This window comes from Macrobrachium nipponense, chromosome 1 (assembly GCF_015104395.2).
Source record: "Macrobrachium nipponense isolate FS-2020 chromosome 1, ASM1510439v2, whole genome shotgun sequence".
Classification (NCBI taxonomy): Eukaryota; Metazoa; Arthropoda; class Malacostraca; order Decapoda; family Palaemonidae; genus Macrobrachium; species Macrobrachium nipponense.
Window position 1 is genome coordinate 198,400,584 of NC_087200.1, and position 20,241 is coordinate 198,420,824.

Here is a 20,241-nt window from a genome sequence, read left to right on the forward strand (position 1 = left end):
CTTACCCGTAATTAAATAGCTATAGTTTCTAACAAACTCAGCTAAAATTTGAACTTCGCAGTAGCGATTCTTTTTTGTTTTGTGTAGGAATAGTCCGCCCACTATCGGGGGAGAGAGGAACAACTTGGTAAAGACTGGACAAGTTTGTTTATGCCCTATGTCCTTACGAGGGGAGGTGGGTGGGCCTCTAATCTTTAATTACTGGGTAAGTATATACAAAAAGTTACTTTTATCATAAAAGTGTCATTTTTTATATATGCAAATCACCCAGTAATTAAATAACTGATCCACATTGACAGGAGGTGGGATGTAAGAACATATTCTATTCCCAAAATATTAGGCAATGTAATAACTTGGAGTAGAGAAAATATGCCAGCATTGGTAAAAATGCTTGCTGTTCCTTACCTGTAAGAGAGCTGCTGCAGGATGTTACTGCCTCTGGTTGGCACTCATCTTACTTTGTAGAGGTGTGGCAGTATAGCCAAGGGTCACCTACTACGAGAGTGGGTAGCCTTAAGTGAAGGACTATGTTACTCCAAACACTAATAAAGCACATTTTGCCCCTGGCCAGGGTGCAGTACCATCACAAATATAACCAGAAAACAAATCAATATTACAATTTTCTAAGGTAAATGTATTTTTCCTATCTATACAAACCTGAGGTTCTCTAAATCAGGAATTACTTTCACCATGGGCTGGAAAATGGTCAAAGTTTCAAACAAGGTGATTAGGAAGTTCAACTACTGTTTCGCGGGTCGGGAGGGGGTCTGCCGACTGGACATAACTTTCCAATCTGCTTTAGGTCCAGGCAACAGAATGAGGGGTGGCATGTAGGTAGGCCTATATGAAAAGGACCTCAGGTTTGTATAGTTAGGAAAAATACAATTTTTTCTTTACCTACTTTAAAAAATTGTAATTTGTTCCTACACGATATACAAACCCTCGGTCCTTTATATAAGAAGATCCACTGATTGGTGGGGGGAGGAATCTGAGCGAGCCTCTATGAACGAACTGGTGATCATCCAATCTGTGGTCCCTTCTGGTCGTAGGAGCAAGGAAGGGGGCCTAGCCTCTGTTCAAATGATCAGAGTATAGGACTGCAAGATCATTGAGCAGACTTCTGGACCATTTTATTTTAATGAGGGAGGAAACATAACTTCATACGAAAAAGCAATAAAAAAACCTTATGTTGGAGACATTAGGTAAATATAAGTATTGGGTTTGTCAGTGTCAAAAACCCCTTTCCCCCCTGCCAGGGAAAGGGGAAGATATGTGCTTTTTTAGGACTTGAAAAATCCACTGTTCTGCTCCTCTTTCTTTCCACCTTTCCCAGAACAGGTGGAGTTTGGCTCCCACAGGAGCACAGAGGACATGCAAATCACTTTTAGGTCGCAGGTTTGGAGGAGGACGATTCTTAAATGACTTACTTAGAAACGCACTGTAGGTCTAGTCCTGGAAGAGAATCTTTGTACTGGAGTTTCTGATCTAGAAGATAAGACAAAAGGTTGCTTGGAGGGCCTAAGTTAAAGATCCTGGTGGACTTCTTGTGCAGGGATGAGGCAATGTCATTCACAGTGTCCGTGGGAACAGAAAATCCTTGATTAAGGAGAAAACAAAAGAATGGACTTCTTGAGGAGAAGTGACTCCCCTCGCAGTGAAAGAGGACCCATAGCTCTCTCTTCTTTAGGACTTCAAAGTAAAAAGGGAGGTTAACTCATGAGCACTATCTCTTGACTCCCTTGTCTGAGCAGGAAAGAATGCTAAGTACATCCGTCACGAATTCTGGTGGAAGCTGAGAGCAGTCTTGAGTCTTTTTGGCAAGGGTGCTTGCTGCCAAGTCCATAAAACTACTCACTTCAAACACCTCAAACAGGTACACAATAAGTGATCTATTTCCTCCAACAAAACATCACTTAGGTGTGGATAAGGCTGATCTCCTAGCAGGATCAATGAGTGCCAAGAAGTCTGCTTGGGGGGAGGCAGCCACACCCAAAGAGGGAGCTTCTCCTGTGGTGTAACAAAAATATCTCCTTTAAGATACTATTGCTGGAGGAAAAGCAAAACAGGCCTTCCCATGCTCTCTCTTCATCGAAAGTCAATCGTTAGCTTCTCTAATAGCCCTCTTAACGGAAGTAGAAAGTACCATTCTTGGAAGGAGTTTACTCCAATGCAGAAGTTTGGCTACTCATCTCAAAGTAAACTGGAGAAGCAGGAGCTGCTGGGGTAAAAAAAGTAGGATATGTCCGAAGGAGGTAATGGAGAAGAAGCGACCGTATGCTGTGGAGGGCAAATCCTCTTCTACTTCCTTAGGAGCTCCTTCCTCTGCTGAAGAGACAGGAGACAAAAGTACGTCTGAAATCGTGTGAGGTGAAGTGTCAGAAGTTAGATGAGGTGCAGCCGTAGATTTCTTCAAAAAGTCGAAATGTCACCGAAAATGTCATACAACTTCTTAATTGGATCCAGGGAAGGGTCTACTGTTGATGACACAGACTGAGGGTGCTTATTTGCCAAGGTAAAAGGATCAAGCGCTGCAGGTAACTCAATAACCTCTGGTGGTTAGCGGGTGCCCAACCAATGGGTGCTCGGGTGCTACAGGAAGCTCCTGCTATGAAGAATTAATGGGTGCTGCTGGGTGCTTCAAAGCAGAGACATGTTTCTGTTCGGTACTTCATTTGCACTATCAACCACCTTGTTTAATCACCTTCTCCACCTTGTTTAATCACCTTCTCCATTAAGGCTTTAAATGAAGAACCTATTTGAGCCATAGACTCTAAAATAATACTAAATTTATGGCCAAATTTTGATTCAAAACTTCAACTCTAATTTGGCAATGGCATTGGAGGCGTCAACGAGGGAGTTAGTAAAGGTTGAGGTGTTAAGACTGGGGAAGGAATAGGACATCACAGGTACAGACAGTAGGTCAAAACTACTATCCTGACTAACCTTCGTCTTGTCATGTCTAAGATTACAGTTTCTCTCCCTATCCCTTTCTATAAATGAGAAGACAGAACTTTCCATTGTTCAATATCCCAATCTATACAGTACTCACATGATAATGATGGTGAGCAAATTTGACCCTTACATAAAGTGCAAATTGTGTGTGAGTCATACTTAAAGGAAGTCAGTCTTGTATTACAGCCTTTGCCGTGGTCAACCAGCAGAAACAAATTGATGGGTCTTTGCCGAGTTGTTCCTCTCACCCTCGATAGTGGGTGGAGGTATTCCTACACCAAAACAAAAAAGAATCGCTACTGCAGACTTCAAATTTTAGCTGCTGTTAGTTAGAAAGTATAGCTATTTAATTACTGGGTAAGTTACATATTCAAAATTTATTTTAAAATTAAAATTAGTAAATTAGTTTTTTTATCATAGAATATGTATTTAGTCATGAAAATAAAATGAAAATACAGCAATTAGTGAATAGTTATTGTCATGAAAAAATGAGTGAATCATTGAATTTTCCACAATATATATGTGAAAAACCAGCAGTTAACTGAAGCCGCGATTGCTGATCCATGATTGAGTGGGGACCCACTCTTAATTATCCAGATTACTATTATCCAACATTTGAATTGGCCTCACACACCCAGACCAAGGCCCCAAAGATATTATATACTGTATCAGTATCCATAGTCAGTTGAGATGTCATGATACAGCACTGTGGTCCCTTTTTTTTCACTTTACTATGAAAACTGTGTTTATGAATGCTGATGCTCATAAGTTTAAGAGTGACAGGGGAGGAGTCCTTTAAAGTGAAGTACAGCAGACTTGACTTCTAGGAATCCCTTTAATGTTCTTTGTTTTTTTTATCAAAATACTATAAGGCAGTCCCCGGTTTACGACGGGCTTGGCTTACGATGTTCCAAGGTTAAGGCGCTTTTCAATTATATTCATCAGAAATTATTTCCAGGGTTTACGACGCCTACAACGCTGATCTGGCGAGAAGAAATGATGACACCAAAAATGCAAAATAATCAATATTTGAAGGTTTTTTTGATGCAAAAATGCAATAAGAATGCAGTTAAATAGTTTGAATGCACCCAAAGCATTAAAAGTAAGATTTTCTTATGATTTTTGATGATGTTCCGGCTTACAACCATTTTCTGACCTTTTTCTTTATTTATTTTTTATTCTCTGTATGTGTTAGTACAATTTACCCTAGAAATAATAGATTAAAGGATATTTCGCGCAGCGACACGAGCTGAGCCCAGAAAAGGATTTTGACGTAGGAAAAATCTATTTCTGGGTGATTGGCTCGTGTCGCCCTATGAAAGTATCCTTAATCATTCTTTCTAGGCAAAATTAATCTAAAATTACCAGAGAAAAACAAAATTAAGAAAATGTCAGTAAAACTGACTCGCTCACTCTATAAAAGAAGTGTCGGTATGAGAATAGGGGCGAGTGGGATCACTACCACGAGTCATTCACCATTTAGACCTTCCAATCTAAAATCCCCACCAGAGAGAGCTGATACGAAAGGGTGATGCGGCCGCTACTACTATACTACTGACGCCACGGACAGCAGCGCCCATAGCGGTCATCCTTAATCTATGAACATCTTGTCCTGCAGGGTGGGTAAAAGAAGACAGGGTGGGTTTCATAGGGCGACACGAGCCAATCAACCCAGAAATAGATTTTTCCTACGTCAAAATCCCTTTTCTGGGCTCAGCTCGTGTCGGCCTATGAAAGAGTACCAGAGAAACAGACAAGATGGGAATAAGGACAAATGAAAATCAGTTGTAAAAAAGGGATTTTGACGTAGGAAAAATCTATTTCTGGGTGATTGGCTCGTGTCGCCCTATGAAAGGATCCTTAATATCATTCTTTCTAGGTAAAATTAATCTAAAATTAACCAGAGAAAAACAAATTAAGAAAATGTCAGTAAAACTGACTCGCTCACTCTTTAAAAGAAGTGTCGGTATGAGAATAGGGCGAGTGGGATCACTACCACGAGACATTCACCATTTAGACCTTCCAATCAAAATCCCCACTAGAGAGAGCTGATACCAACGGGCGATGTGGCCGCTACTACTACTACTAGGGACGCCACGGACAGCAGCGCCCCTAGCGGTCATCCTTAATCTATGAACATCTTGTCCTGCAGGTGGGAGGGCAAGCAAAAACAGGGTGGGTTTCATAGGGCGACACGAGCCAATCACCCAGAAATAGATTTTTCCTACGTCAAAATCCCTTTTCTGGGCTCAGCTCGTGTCAGCCTATGAAAGAGTACCAGAGAAACCAGACAAGATGGGAAAAAGGACAAATGAAAATCAGTTGTAAAAAGGAGGGATATAATATAAGTGAATCAGTTATTACAGAATAATAAAACTAAGTACTTAAAGCTAACTTATTCTAAACAATGACATAAAAGAAAGCCAGTAATATAAAGTACTTAAAATAAATTAAATATTATTAAACATAGTAAAATACAATAATGCAGTGCAATTTAACAAAAAATAGATTACTTAAACAATGTATTTACATAATATACACACATTGTGTCCTACCCTAGCATAAAAAATCAAGGGTAGGTACACTGAAGTACATTATAAGTACATAGTGTGGATGTCCCTAGCGAAAAAAATAAGGGACAATCCACCAATATGATTTCAGCGGCTAAGGCTAGAGTATCCGAGTAGCATGGCGATAGGGTGAGGCATGTTGGACGAGGTAGGTAGAAAGGAGACCTGGATCTATAATATGACTACTATACAGTATCAGGAGAAACCAATGTTTCCCGCTGCTACTGCAGAAAAATTTTAAAGATTCCAAGGACTTTAGATAGTGACGTTTAAAGACTGTCGGAGATTTCCATCCAGTATACTTTTAAGATCCTCAAAGTTCATATGTTGAAAGTAGTTAATTGAGGTGGCTACTCCCCTGATGTCATGTGCTTTTGGAAATGAATCAGGATTGGCTTGTTTAATGAAGTAAAGGATCTGTTGTCTAATACCTTTTACTGATAAAGTACCACCTTTTTCTCTCATGAAGAGAGAACCTGAGGATCTTGAGGATGTACGAGATAGAAAGGCTCTTAAAGTTGATACTGGGCAGAGAGAAGGATCTTGCGGAAGTGGGATGACTTTCCAAGGAGCCCACCTTGCAAGAGGATCCTCATTTTTAGCCAAAAAACTACGATCCGAGCAAGCAGAACTTCTTCTCCTGAGGGGAGGAATTCCACATGACCCGCATCTCTGGATAGAGCCGACAGTTCTGAAATTCTAGCTCCTGAAGCTAGGCTTAATAAGAATATAATGTCTTTCTAAGAAGCATTATGAATGTACAAGACGAGTTGTCAGTATCTGATGCTAGTTTGAGGACATCATTTAAGAACCATGAGACGTGAGTAGGCCTTTGAGAAGGTCTAAGTCTAGCACAGGCTTTAGGGATAGACGTAAGTAAGATTCAGGTCAGATCTATCTGGAAACCTAACTGAAAGATCTTCTTCAAGCCGATTTATGAGTAGTAATAGTGCTAGCTGCTAAACCTTTTTCAAACAAGGAATCTGAAAAAGGATATAGCTAAGTTAACTGTCATGGTTGTAGTGTTTGATTCTTTCAGGAAGGATGCTAATTTTTTAACAGCTGAGTCATATTGTCTAATAGTTGACTCTCTCTTATCTGATTCTAGGAAGAGGATGTTTTGTGGATCAATGTTAGCATCTTTATTAGCCGCAAACTTCATGAAGTCCATAAGTTAGGGTCTGAAGAATTCCTGAGGAAGCGAACACAGTCCTCATTTGTATGGTGTGACAGCTTGGGATTGGGAATCCGTTGAGGTCGGAGACCCAATTCCAGAAGCAGAGGATACCAGTTGCTCTTGGGCCAGTCTGGAGCAATCAGGGCTACTAGTCCCTTGAAAGTCCTCAGCTTGCTCAAGACTTTCAAGAGAAGATTCACTGGAGGAAAGACATAAATTTTTCTCCACTGATTCCAATCTAACGACAGGGCGTCCGTGCATAAGCCAGAGGGTCCAGGTTGGGGGCCACATAGCAAGGGAGCTTGTGGTTCGCTTGTGAGGCGAAGAGATCTACTTGGAGACCTGGGACTCTCCGGCATATCCACTGGAATGACCGTCGTCTAGGGACCATTCTGATTCCAGAGGACCGACCGGGACAAAGCGTCTGCTATCACATTCTTACCCCCGCCAGGTGAGTGGCGGACAGATGCCATTTGTGTTTGTTTGCTAGTGCAAAGATGGCTATCATGACATGGTTCACATGTTTGGATTTGGACCCTCCCCTGTTGATGCAATGAACTACCACTGCACTGTCCAAAACTAGTCTTAGATGAGACTTTTTCGGGGGAAGAAGTCTCTTCAGGGTAAGAATACTGCCATTGCTTCCAGAACGTTTATGTGGAGCTGGCGGAACTGAACTGACCAAGTCCCCTGAATTTGTTTGACTTGAGAATATCCCCCCCCACCCGGACAGGGAGGCATCCGTGTGAATGGTTAACACTGGAAGGGGATATTGAAGGGGTACCCGTTTTGGCCAGGTTCTTCACTTTTGTCCATTGGACGGAGTTGATTGCGAAGGATCTGTGGAATTACTGACAACTTGTCTCGAGATTTGGCGTTTGCTCTCGATCGCCAAACTCGATTTATATCTTTTAGCCTTGTTCAGGAGGATGTCTGTCACGAAGCAAACTGAAGAGAACCTAGGATTCTTTCCTGGCTTCTCCTTGATGTTTGCTTGCATTTGAGAAATTGTCTCACAGACTTGGCTATTTCTTTCCGTTTGACCACTGGAATTGACAGATTGTGGGAAGACAAAATCCCATTGGATTCCTAGCCACTGAAAACGAGGACTCCGGAGTAAGTCTGGATTTCTTTTGTTTTTGTTTATCTGGAACCCAGATGTTCCAGAAATTGAACTACCTTTTTCGTGGCTTTGAGACATTCCTCGACTGTTGGTGGCCCAGATCAACCAATCGTCGAGGTATGCTGCTATCATTATTCCCTGAGTTCTCAATTGTTGCAACCACTACTTCTGCTATTTTCGTGAATACCCTGGGGCTACATTCAGACCGAAGGCAATCACTTTGAATGAGAATGTCCCCCCGATTTCCTAGTCTGAATCCTAGGAATGGGCGGAAGTGTCTGGCTATAGGGATATGATAGTATGCGTCTGTAAGATCGATGGAGCATGTGACGGCTCCACGAGGAAGTAAGGTCCTTTACCTGCGAGATGGTAAGCATTTTGAACTTGTCGCAACGAATGAAAGAGTTTAGCCTTGACAAGTCTAAGATTACCCTTCTTTTTTGTTGAGCCTTTCTTTGGCATGCTGAATAAGTGACCTTGAAATTTTAGATGCTTGACTCTCGCAATAGCTCCTTTCTGAAGGAGTTCCTCCGCATAATCTGTCAATTCCTTTGATGGTACTTGATGGAATGATTTGATTGGAGGAGGATCTTTGATCCAACTCCAACCCAATCCCTTGGACATTATGCTCTGTGCCCAATTGCTGAACCCCCACCTGTGACGGAAGAGGAACAGCCTCCCTCCTACCTGGGGAGCCTCACTGTTGTTGGGCAGGTTGACCTCCACGCCCTCCTCTGAACTGCCTACTCCTTGCCGCTCTTCCTGTGCCACGCTGGCGAAAGTGGCCTCTCGCTCTGCTACCTCTCGACTGCCTATTAAAGGGAGGATAAGCCTGACCTTCATACATAGGGTTGGGTTGAAGGCCGGCGAGAGTGCGTAGGAGGTCGAGGGTTGCGACTGAGGAGACAACAGGAGGATGGGTTGGGTCTGCTTCGAGGTTGAAGGTTGTCCCTGTTGGGTAACTGGGACGGCCTGAACGAATTGCTGCTGCTGCTGGTTGTTTTTGGTAGGCTGGAACCTTTACCAGGACTTCTTTAGTTCTTACCAGCAGCGGGGAGCGGATTCTTGTTTCCTCTTAGAGGAGATACCCCACCTAGCTCTAAGGTCTAGTTGAGCCTAGCAGCCTCGTGGTGCACCTCATTCACAGCGGACTCTGGGAAGAGGTCCGCTCCCCACATGCTGGAAGCCAGGAGTTCTATTAGGTTCGTGCCTAATAGTGCATTCCTGCAGAACGTGCTTTCGGCAATTCCTCCTAGCTTGGAAGAAGTCGAAAGCATCCGTCTGAACCGTTTGAAGCTGGGACTTGGCCAGAATCTTAAATAGAGGTTCTGTGCCATACGATAGAGCAGCCATCTCCGTGATAATTAGAGAATTGAGGGATCTGCCAAACCTAGTTCGAGCTTCGAACTCTTCCTGGATCAAGCAATCAGGCAGCCTTGGGAGCTTTTCGCCAAACTGGTCCATTGCACAGTCCGGTTTGAGCTTACCAAGCGTGAAAGCGGCAGGCAAGTTCTCCCACAATTCTCCGAAGGCTGGAAAGAGTGGAGAAGTAGAATCCGCTTCCCTCAGCTGTGGCATGGGCTCATCCTTGAGGACTGCTGAAGAGTCGCTTCCACTATTTTGGTACGAACGGAAGAGAAGCCTCCTCCTCCGTCGCAAAAATAGTAAAAGGACTCTTTGAAAGCCTGGAGCTTAGTGTTGGTACACTCCCATTCCTCAAGGCAGTGAACCCATTCCCGTTGAGAGTGCTCTCTACTATAGAGCACGTTCTCTCTGGAGATCTTGTCTTCCTAGTGAGGGCCGCTACGGTCAGCCTAGCATATCCAATGAAAGGCTGCGTCAATCCCGGAGGATAAAACTCGAAGTCCTCAATCCTTCGAGTTCCACACTCCGGGACAGAGATCATACCGTCCATGGAGAAGGCTGGTAGCGATTCATAAGGTGGCAGCTGGAGAATACCAGCACTTGCTACTGGGGAGACTGGATGAGGAGCCTGAGCAAGCCCAGCTACTCGGTCCTCATTCTCTCTAACTCTGTTAGAGAGATCTTGGATGGACTGGCCCGACTGAGTCAAAGTGCTCGACAGTTGTGCGAACATCTGTTCGAACTTGGTTCCGAGGGCGGAGACCTGTGAGCCTACCATCTCTCCTACCTGTTGCATCACCACTGCTGAGAAGGCAGTGGGATCAAAGGTGCTTGGTCCCGCTACTCCAACCGGCGTTGCCGGAGTGGATGCGGTGGAGGCCGGAGAAGACATTGGCTCAGCAGGAGCGCGAGCCTTCTTCCTTAGAAGCCTTGCTTCTAGAGCTCTTTGAATAGGAAGAGCTCGGCTTAGCTTCAACCGCGTCAGCATAGGAAGCCGAAGACTATTCTAGCTGAAGAAGACGACGACGACTTTTTAGAAGTCGTCTTAACAAGGGTCTTCGGTTCTCTCTGTCCCTTCACCTTTGGGGGTACAGAGAGAGCGGGAGAGCGGGCAGGGATCTCAGATCCCGAAAAGCCTTGGAAAGAAGCAGTAGAAGAAGGGACAGGAGAAGATCCAGGAGCGCCCAAGGAAAGACCTTGGGCACCCGACACACCTACCTCAACCAACAAATCCTCCGCACCTACCGCCATAGGCTCAATATTAAGGTCAAGGTTGCGACGTCTGGGACGTCTCCTGCGTGACCACGGCCCCAAGAACGACTGCTGCATCTCTTGCTGGATGGAGGCGATGAGAGGGGCTGCAGAGATGGGGTCAACATATCTTGTTGACTTGCCGCCGGGGAAGATCTGAACGGCCAGCTTCTTATCCAAGATGTATGGCTGGCCCTTGGCGGCGTTCTTCCCGAAGCCGCCCACCCAAGCCTTCAGGGTTGCTAGGGCGACTTCCCTCACACCGGCAGCCTGAAAGAGAAGGCGAAATGAAGCTTCTAGTGGCGGGGATGGGGTTAACAAGCTTATGACTAAGTGTTGTTAGTAATATGATAAAGAAGTCTACAATCGACTTACCCCCCCCACCAGCTGACTGACAAGGTCGTAACAGATGGCGCAGGCTTACCGGGTGCCAGACGATCATGGCGTTGTGAGTCGTGGCACACGGGGCGTGAGATCTGCACTCATCGTGGGCGGCAGGGGTCGTACAAAGTCGCATTGCACCCTAGGACCTGACAGTTGGTAGCCTGTAAGTGGAAAGATACATAAGTATCAGCAGAAGAACACTTACAGCCTAACAATTGCTCCGCTGCATGCCGGAGCGAGAAAGTTAGATTAAACCAGAGCCCCGCCATAATACGTGTGGTAACAAGATGGTTGGAGTTTGTCCAAGGCTACGCCGGAGACAAGAGAAAGAATCCAACCAGATTGGTGGTGTGAAATATGAAACCACGACGGAAAACGACGGAGAGGTATACATACAATTATAATCCTAGAAATTCGATATCGTAAAAGTTAGGGTATATCCTTAAACAAAAATAACGAAATAAAGATCATAAACTTTTCCCCCCGTCGACTAAAGAAGATTGCCCAGGGTAAGAAGCAAGCTCTCTTCCGGTAGCGGGGAAAAAAGGAAGGATATAGTAGGCAAGTAATAGACCACTAGTAGTGACCACCCCGCCCGCTGGCGGAGCAGCGAACTATAACCAAAGGGTGGTGCCCCGGCTGCGGCGGAAGGCTCCGTTCGTTATAGTGGGGGAAAGGTGGACTGAGCAACGGGGGGGGTGGGGGGGGTTCCCCGGCGTAACGCGGCGGGAGAGAGAGAGGGGGGGGGGGGTGGCCTACTCCTCCCCGTCCAACAACTACCCGCTCGGTGACCCGGTACCCGAAACAAGTGGTCGCCCTATACCCCAGCTGGGAAGAACCCCTGGCCTCCTCAGAGAAGGAGGGAGGAAGGCTACTGAGGTTGTCATGGCAACCAAGGGGTCCCCCAGACCCTCCCTATACCTGGTAGGGAGGGAAGGGGAAGGGTAAGGTGCGATGGACGTGACCGCAAGTGGCCTAAGCCGCGATAGCAACACAACCGTGGAAGGGCCACGTGAACCAGGCTGTACCAATACATGGGACATGCACTAGGCTAGCCTAACACCCTAAATAGAACTAAAATTACATCGTAAAGATGAAAAGACACTTTTAGTAAAAGAAAAAGAAGACCAGGAGGAGGCAAACTGTTCCGAGGAACAGAAGCCTACTCGGAGCCAGCGATAGCCGCTGAAGAGCAAGAGGCCGATGATGCTGGGCCAGAAACACAGAATAGCCCTAAACACCAAACTAAGAGAATTGGTAAATGGGCTAACCTAGCTAAAAAGGCGATGTAAAAAATGATGAACGTGATATAGTAAGCCCATAAGTATAAGGGGAAGTCCCAGTATGGAAGACCGGGAATTCTTAACATGAGGACAGCATGGCGCCGCCACGAGTCGACCGGGAAACCGTATATGACCTATTAGAAGGAAAATACTGGTCCCTGGAAGACTAAAATACGGTAAAATACTACTTATGAGGCACTTAAACTTAGCCGATGCGATGGCAGCACGTTCCATGATGGAGAAGGAGGTAAATCCAAGAAAATTAGCACACGAGCAAAAAAATGCGTACAACGCGTACCGCTAATAATTAAGGATGACCGCTAGGGGGGCGGCTGCTGTCCTTGGCGTCCCTAGTAGTAGTAGTAGCGGCCACAATCGCCCGTGGTATCAAGCTCTCTCTAGTGGGGATTTTGATTGCAAGGTCTAAATGGTGAATGTCTCGTGGTAGTGATCCCACGCGCCCCTATTCTCATCCAATACCGACACTTCTTTTAAAGAGTTGAGCGAGTCAGTTTTACTGACATTTTCTTAATTTTGTTTTTCTCTGGTAATTTTAGATTAATTTCATAGGCCGACACGAGCTGAGCCCAGAAAAGAGATATATAATATAAGAATCAGGGACATTACAGTATACAAACAAAGTACCTTAAAGCTAACTTATCCTAAACAATGACATGATAGAAAGCAAACATATAAAGTACTTAAAAATTAACTTATATTAAACATAGTATATCCAGTAATGTAATGGCAAAATAACAAAATAGATTCATTAAGTAAGATATTTACATAATATACCAAAAACACATTGGTTTATACCCTAGCATAAAAAATAAGGTAGGAACACTGAAGTACATTATAAGTACAGTGTGGATGTCCCTAGCAAAAAAATAAGGGACAATCCACCAATATGATTCCAGCGGCTAAGGCTAGAGTATCCGAGTAGCATGGCGATAGGGTGAGGCATGTTGGACGAGGTAGGTAGAAAGGAGACCTGGATCTATACTACGACTACTATACAGTATCAGGAGAAACAATGTTTCCCGCTGCTACTGCGAAAATTTTAAAGATTCCAAGGACTTAGGTAATGACGTTTAAAGACTGTCGGAGATTTCCATCCAGTATACTTTTTAAGATCCTCAAAGTTCATATGTTGGAAGTAATTAATTGAGGTGGCTACTCCTCTGATGTCATGTGCTTTTGGAAATGAATCAGGATTGGCTTGTTTAATGAAGTAAAGGATCTGTTGTCTAATTCCTTTTACTGATAAAGTAGCCACCTTTTTCTCTCATAAAGAGAGAACCTGAGGATCTTGAGGATGTACGAGATAGAAAGGCTCTTAAAGTTGATACTGGGCAGAGAGAGAAGGATCTTGCGGAAGTCGGATGACTTTCCAAGGAGCCCACCTTGCAAGAGGATCCTCATTTTTTTAGCCAAAAAACTACGATCCGGCGCAAGTAGAACTTCTCCTGAGGGGAGGAATTCCACATGACCCGCATTCTCTGGATAGAGCCGACAGTTCTGAAATTCTGGCTCCTGAAGCTAGGCTTAATAAGAATAAACGTCTTCTAAGAAGCATTATGAATGTACAAGACAGTTGTCAGTATCTGAGGCTAGTTTGAGGACATCATTTAAGAACCATGAAACTGCAGTAGGCCTTTGAGAAAAGTCTAGCACAGGCTTTGGGAATAGACGTAAAGTAAGATTCTGTTAGGTCTATCTGGAAACCCAACTGACAGATCTTCTTCAAGCCGATTTATGAGTATACAATAGTGCTAGCTGCTAAACCTTTTTCAAACAAGGATCTGAAAAAAGGATATAGCTAAGTTAACTGTCATGGTTGTAGTGTTTGATTCTTTCAGGAAGGATGCTAATTTTTTAACAGCTGAGTCATATTGTCTAATAGTTGACTCTCTTTTATCTGATTCTAGGAAAATGATGGTTTGTGGATCAATGTTAGCATCTTTGTTAGCTGCAAACTTCATGAAGTCCATAAAGTTAGGGTCTGAAGAATTCCTGAGGAAGCGAACACAGTCCTCATTTGTACTGATTGCGACAGCTTGGGATTGGGAATCCGTTGAGGTCGGAGACCCAATTCCAGAAGCAGAGGATACCAGTTGCTCGTTGCTCTTTGGCCAGTCTGGAGCAATCAGAGCTACTAGTCCCCTTGAAAGTCCTCAGCTTGCTCAAGACTTTCAAAAGAAGATTCACTGGAGGAAAAACATAAATTTTTCTCCACTGATTCCAATCTAACGACAGGGCGTCCGTGGCATAAGCCAGAGGGTCCAGGTTGGGGGCCATATAGCAAGGGAGCTTGTGGTTCGCTTGTGAGGCGAAGAGATCTACTTGGAGACCTGGGACTCCGGCATATCCACTGAATGACCTGTCGTCCAGGGACCATTCTCATTCCGAGGAACTGACCGGGACAAAGCGTCTGCTATCACATTTCTTACCCCGCCAGGTGAGTGGCGGACAGATGCCATCTGTGTTTGTCTGCTAGGGCAAAGATGGCTATCATGACATGAGTTCACGTGTTTGGATTTGGACGGACCCCTCCTCTGTTGATGCAATGCACTACCACTGCACTGTCCAAAACTAGTCTGATGAGACTTCTTCGGGGGAAGAAGTCTCTTCAGGGTAAGAAATACTGCCATTGCTTCCAGGACGTTTATGTGAAGCTGGCGGAACTGAACTGACCAAGTCCCCTGAACTTGCTTGAATTGAGAATATCCCCCACCCGGACACCCCCCCGGGAGGCTGGATCCGCATCCGTGTGAATGGTTAACACTGGAAGGGGATATTGAAGGGTACTAATTTGGCAAGGTTCTTCACTTTTGTCCATGGACGGAGCTGATTGCGAAGGATCTGTGGAATTGACTGACAACTGTCTCGAGATTTGGCGTTTGCTCTCGATCGCCAAACTCGATTTATATCTTTCAGCCTGCTTTCAGGAGGATGTCTGTCACTGAGCAAACTGAAGAGAACCTAGGATTCATTCCTGGTTCTCCTTGATGTTGTTTGCATTTGAGAAATTGTTTCACAGACTTGGCTATTTCTTTCCTTTTGACCACCGGAATTGACAGATTGTGGGAAGACAAATCCCATTGGATTCCTAGCCACTGAAAACGAGACTCTGGAGTAAGTCTGGATTTCGTCTTGTTTATCTGGAACCCCCAGATGTTCCAGAAATTGAACTACCTTTTTGTGGCTTTGAGACATTCCTCGACCGTTGGTACCCAGATCAACCAATCGTTCGAGGTATGCTGCTACCATTATCCCTTGAGTTCTCAACTGTTGAACTACCACTTCTGCTATTTTCGTGAATACCCTGGGGGCTACATTCAGACCGAAGGGCATCACTTTGAATGAGAACGTCTGATTTTCCTAGTTTGAAGCCTAGGAATGGACGGAAGTGCCTGGCTATAGGGATATGATAGTATGCGTCTGTAAGATCGATGGAGGATGTGACGGCCCCACGGGGAAGTAAGGTCCTTACCTGCGAGATGGTAAGCCATTTTGAACTTGTCGCAACGAATGAAAGAGTTTAGCTTTGACAAGTCTAAGATTACCCTTCTTTTTGTTGAGCCTTTCTTTGGCACGCTGAATAAGTGACCTTGAAATTTTAGAGTGCTTGACTCTCGCAATAGCTCCTTTCTGAAGGAGTTCCTCCGCATAATCTGTCAATTCCTTTGATGGATCCTGATAAAATGATTTGATTGGAAGGGGATCTTTGATCCAACTCCAACCCAATCCCTTGGACACGATGCTCTGTGCCCATTTGATGAACCCCCCACCTGTGACGGAAGAGGAACAGCCTCCCTCCTACCTGGGGAGCCTCACTGTTGTTGGGCGGGTTGACCTCCGCGCCCTCCTCTGAATTGCCTTCCCTTGCAGCTCTCCCTGTGCCACGCTGGCGAAAGTGGCCCTCGCCCTGCTACCCCTAGAAAACCTATTAAAGGCTGGGTAAGCTGGCTTTCATACATAGAGTTGAAAGGCCGGCGAGACTGCGTAGGAGGTTGAGGGTTGAGACTGAGGGACAACAGGAGGATGGGTTGGGCCTGTTTCGAAGTCGATGGCTGTCCTGTTGGGTAACTGGGACGGCCTAACAAAACTGCTGTTGCTGCTGTTGCTTCTGGTAAGGCTGGAACCTACTGCCAGACTTCTTAAGTTTCTTACCAGCAGCAGGGGCGGTTTCTGCTTCCTCTTGGAAGAGATGCCCCACCTAGCCTAAGGTTCTGGTTGAGCCTAGCAGCGCCTCGTGGTGCACCTCGTTCACAGCGGACTCTGGGAACTGAGTAGGTCCGCCCCCCACATGCTGGAAGCCAGGAGTCTATTAGGCTCGTGCCTAATAGTGGCCTCCTGCAGAACGTGCTTTCGGCAGTTCCTCCTTAGCTTGGAAGAAGCGAAAGCATCCGTCTGAACTGTCTGGAGCTGAGACTTGGCCAGAATCTTGAATAGCGGTTTCTGTGCCATAAGACAGGGCCGCCATTTCCGTGATGATCAGGAGTTGAGGGACCTCCCAAACCTAGTTCGAGCATCGAACTCTGCCTGAATCAAAGTATCAGGCAGCCTTGGAAGCTTTTCTGCCAAACTGGTCCATTGCGCAGTCTGGCTTAAGCTTACCAATCGTGAACGTGGCAGGCAAGTTCTCCCACAATTCTCCAAAGGCTGGGAAGAGTGGAGAAGTAGATTCAGCTTCCCTCAGCTGTGGCATGGGCTCAATCCTTGAGGAATGCCTGAAGAGTCGCTTTCCACTATTTTGGTAGCGAACGGAAGAGAAGCCTCCTCCTCTGTCGCAAAAATAGTGAAAGGACTCTTGAAAGCCTGGAGCTTAGTGTTGGTACACTTCCAGTCCTCTAGGCAGTGAACCCATTCCCGCTGTGCGTGCTCCCTACTATACAGCACGTTTTTCTCGGAAATCTTGTCCTCTCTAGTGAGGGCAGCCACGGTCAGCCTAGCATATCCAATGAAAGGCTGCGTCAATCCCGGAGGATAAAACTCGAAGTCCTCAATCCTTCGAGTTCCACACTCCGGGACAGAGATCATGCCGTCCTTGAATGGAGCGTAAGCGGCCACTCTCCATGGGTTTTATCCATGGAGAAGGCTGTAGGGACTCATATGGAGGTAGCTGTAGAATGCCAGTACCTGCTACGGGGGAGATTGGCTGAGGAACCTGAGAAAGCCCAGCTACAACTCCTCATTCTCTCTAACTCTGTTAGAGAGATCCTGGATGGATTGGCCCGACTGACTGAGGGTGTTTGACAGCTGCGCAAACATCTGTTCAAAACCTTTGGTTTCCGAGGGCGGAGACCTGCGAGCCAACCATCTCTCCCACTTGCTGCATCACCACTGCCGAGAAGGCGGTGGGATCAAAGGAGCCTGGTCCCGCCACTCCAACCGGCGTTGCCGGAGTGGATGCGGTGGAGGCCGGAGAAGGCGTTGGCTCGGCTGGAGCGCGAGCCTTCTCCTTAGAAGGCCTTGCTTCTAGAGCCTTTTAGAGTACGAAGAGCTCGGCTTTGCCTTCACCGCCGTCAGCATAGGAAGTCGAAGACTTCTTTGCTGAAGAAAGACGCGACGACGTTCTTAGAAGTCGTCTTGTGGAGGGTCTTCTGTTCTCTCTGTCCCTTCACCTTCGGGGGTACAGAGAGAGCGGGAGAGCAGGTAGGGATCTCAGATCCCGTAAAGCCTTGGAAAGAAGCAGTAGAAGGGACAGGAGAAGAAGATCCAGGAGCGCCAAGGAAAGACCTTGGGCGCCCGACACACCTACCTCAACCAACAAATCCTCTGCCCCTCCCACCGCCATAGGTTTCGATGTTCAGGTCCAAGTTCGCGACGTCTGGGACCGGCTCCTGCGTGGAGGCAGACCCGAACGCCTGCTGCACCTCCTGCTGTATGGAAGCTATGAGAGGGGCTGCCGAGATGGGATCAACATAACCTGGTTGACTTGCCGCCGGGGAAGATCTGAACGGCCAGCTTCTTATTACTAGGATGTATGGCTGGCCCTTGGCGGCGTTCTTCCGAAGCCGCCCACCCAAGCCTTCAGGGTTGCTAAGGCGACTTCCTTCACGGCTGGCAGCCTCAAAGAGAAGGCGAAATGAAGCTTCTAGCGGCCGGAGACAGGGTTTAACAAGCTTATAACTAAGTGTTATTAGTGATACGACCAAGAAGTCGAAAAGTAGACTTATCCCCCCCAACAGCTGACTAACAAGGTCGTAGCATATGGTGCAGGCTTCTGGGTGCCAGACGATCATACCATTGTGGGTCGTCTACACACGGGGCGTGAGTCCTGCACTCCTCATGGGCGCAGGGGTCGTAAAGAGTCGCGTTACACCCCAGGACCTGACAGTTGGTAGCCTGTAAGTGGAAAGATACATAAGTATCAGGAGCACACTTACAGCCTAACAATTGCTCCGCTGCATGCCGGAGACTGCGAATGAAAGTTAGATTAAACCAGAGCCACCCCGCCGTAATACGTGTGGTAACTAGGCGGTTGGAGTTGTCTAAGGCTACGCCGGAGACAGGAGAAAAATATCCAACCAGTGTGGTGGTGAGCCATGAAACCACGACGGAGAACGACGGAGGATGGTACCACACACAAAAATAATTAAAACTAAAATTCACGTAAAATTAGGGTACATCCTTATATTTATAACGAAATATATAAATTTTTCTCCGTCTACTAGAAGAGTGCCCGGGTAAGAAGCAAGCTCTCCTCCGGTAGCGGAAAAAAGAGGATATAGTAGGCAAGCAACAGACCATATAATGACTACCCCACCCCTCCGCTGGCGGAGCCAGACGAACTATAACCAAAAGGGGCCCCAGCTGCAGCGGAGGCTCCGTTCATTACAGTAGGGTAGGGTGGGACTGAGCAATAGGGGGGTTCCCGGCGTAACGCGGCGGGAGAGAGAGAGGGGGGGGGGGGGTGGCCTACCCCTCCCCGTCCCTACAACTACCCACTCGTGACCCCGGTCCCCGAGACACGTGGTTCGCCCTATTACCCCCCAGCTGGGAGGGAGCTCCTGGCTCCTCAGAGAGAGAGGGGAGGAAGGCTACTGTGGTTGTCATGGTAACCAAGGAGTCCCCCAGACCCCTCCCTATACCTGGTAGGGAGGGAAGGGGAAAGGTAAGGTGCTATGGAACCCGTGACCGCAAGTGGCCTAAGCCGCGATAGCAACACAACCATGGAAGGGCCACGTGAACCAGACTGTACCAACACATGGGACATGCACCTAGGCTAGCCTAACACCCTAAATAAAACTAATAATACATCGTAAAAGAGGGAAAAGACACTTTTAGTAAAAGAAAAAAAGAAGCCCAGGAGGAGGCAAACTGTTCCGAGGAACAGTTGACTACTCGGAGCCAGCGATAGCCGATGAAGAGCAAGAGCCGGGATGCTGGGCCAGAAAACACAGTATAGCCCTAAATACCAAACTAAGAGAAATGGTAAAAGGGCTGTCCTAGCTATAAAAACGATGTAATAAACGATGAACGTGATATAGTAAGCCCATAAGTATAAGATGTCCCAGTATGGGAGACCGGGAAATCTTAACACGAGGCGGCATGCCGCCGCCACGAGTCAACCGGGAGACCGTATATGACCTATTAAGAAGGAAAATACTGGTCCCTGGAAGACTAAAAAACGGTAAAATAAACTACTTATGAGGCACTTAACTTAGCCGATGAGATGGCAGCACGTTCCACCATTGATGAATTTAAAGTAGAAATCCGAAGAAAACACGGCACGAGAGAAAAATGCACTCAACGTGTTCGTCTAAAGATTAAGGATGACCGCTAGGGGCGCTGCTGTCCGTGGCGTCAGTAGTAGTAGTAGTAGCGGCCGCATCACCCTTTCGTATCAGCTCTCTCTGGTGGGGATTTTAGATTGGAAGGTCTAAATGGTGAATGACTCGTGGTAGTGATCCCACTCGCCCCTATTCTTATACCGACACTTCTTTTATAGAGTGAGCGAGTCAGTTTTACTGACATTTTCTTAATTTTGTTTTTCTCTGGTAATTTTAGATTAATTTTGCCTAGAAAGAATGATATTAAGGATACTTTCATAGGCCGACACGAGCTGAGCCCAGAAATGAATAAATAAATAATAGTTATAGTGTTACCATGGTTATCTGACTTGACAAG

The 20,241-nt window shown here is 46.2% G+C and overlaps 1 protein-coding gene across 1 annotated transcript in view; it reads right to left on the reverse strand.

The window, feature by feature from the left end:
- LOC135220186 (uncharacterized) overlaps window positions 1–20,241 on the reverse strand; it is a 72,065-nt gene that overhangs the window by 39,735 nt on the left and 12,089 nt on the right. The gene's annotated exons all lie outside the window — the stretch shown is intronic.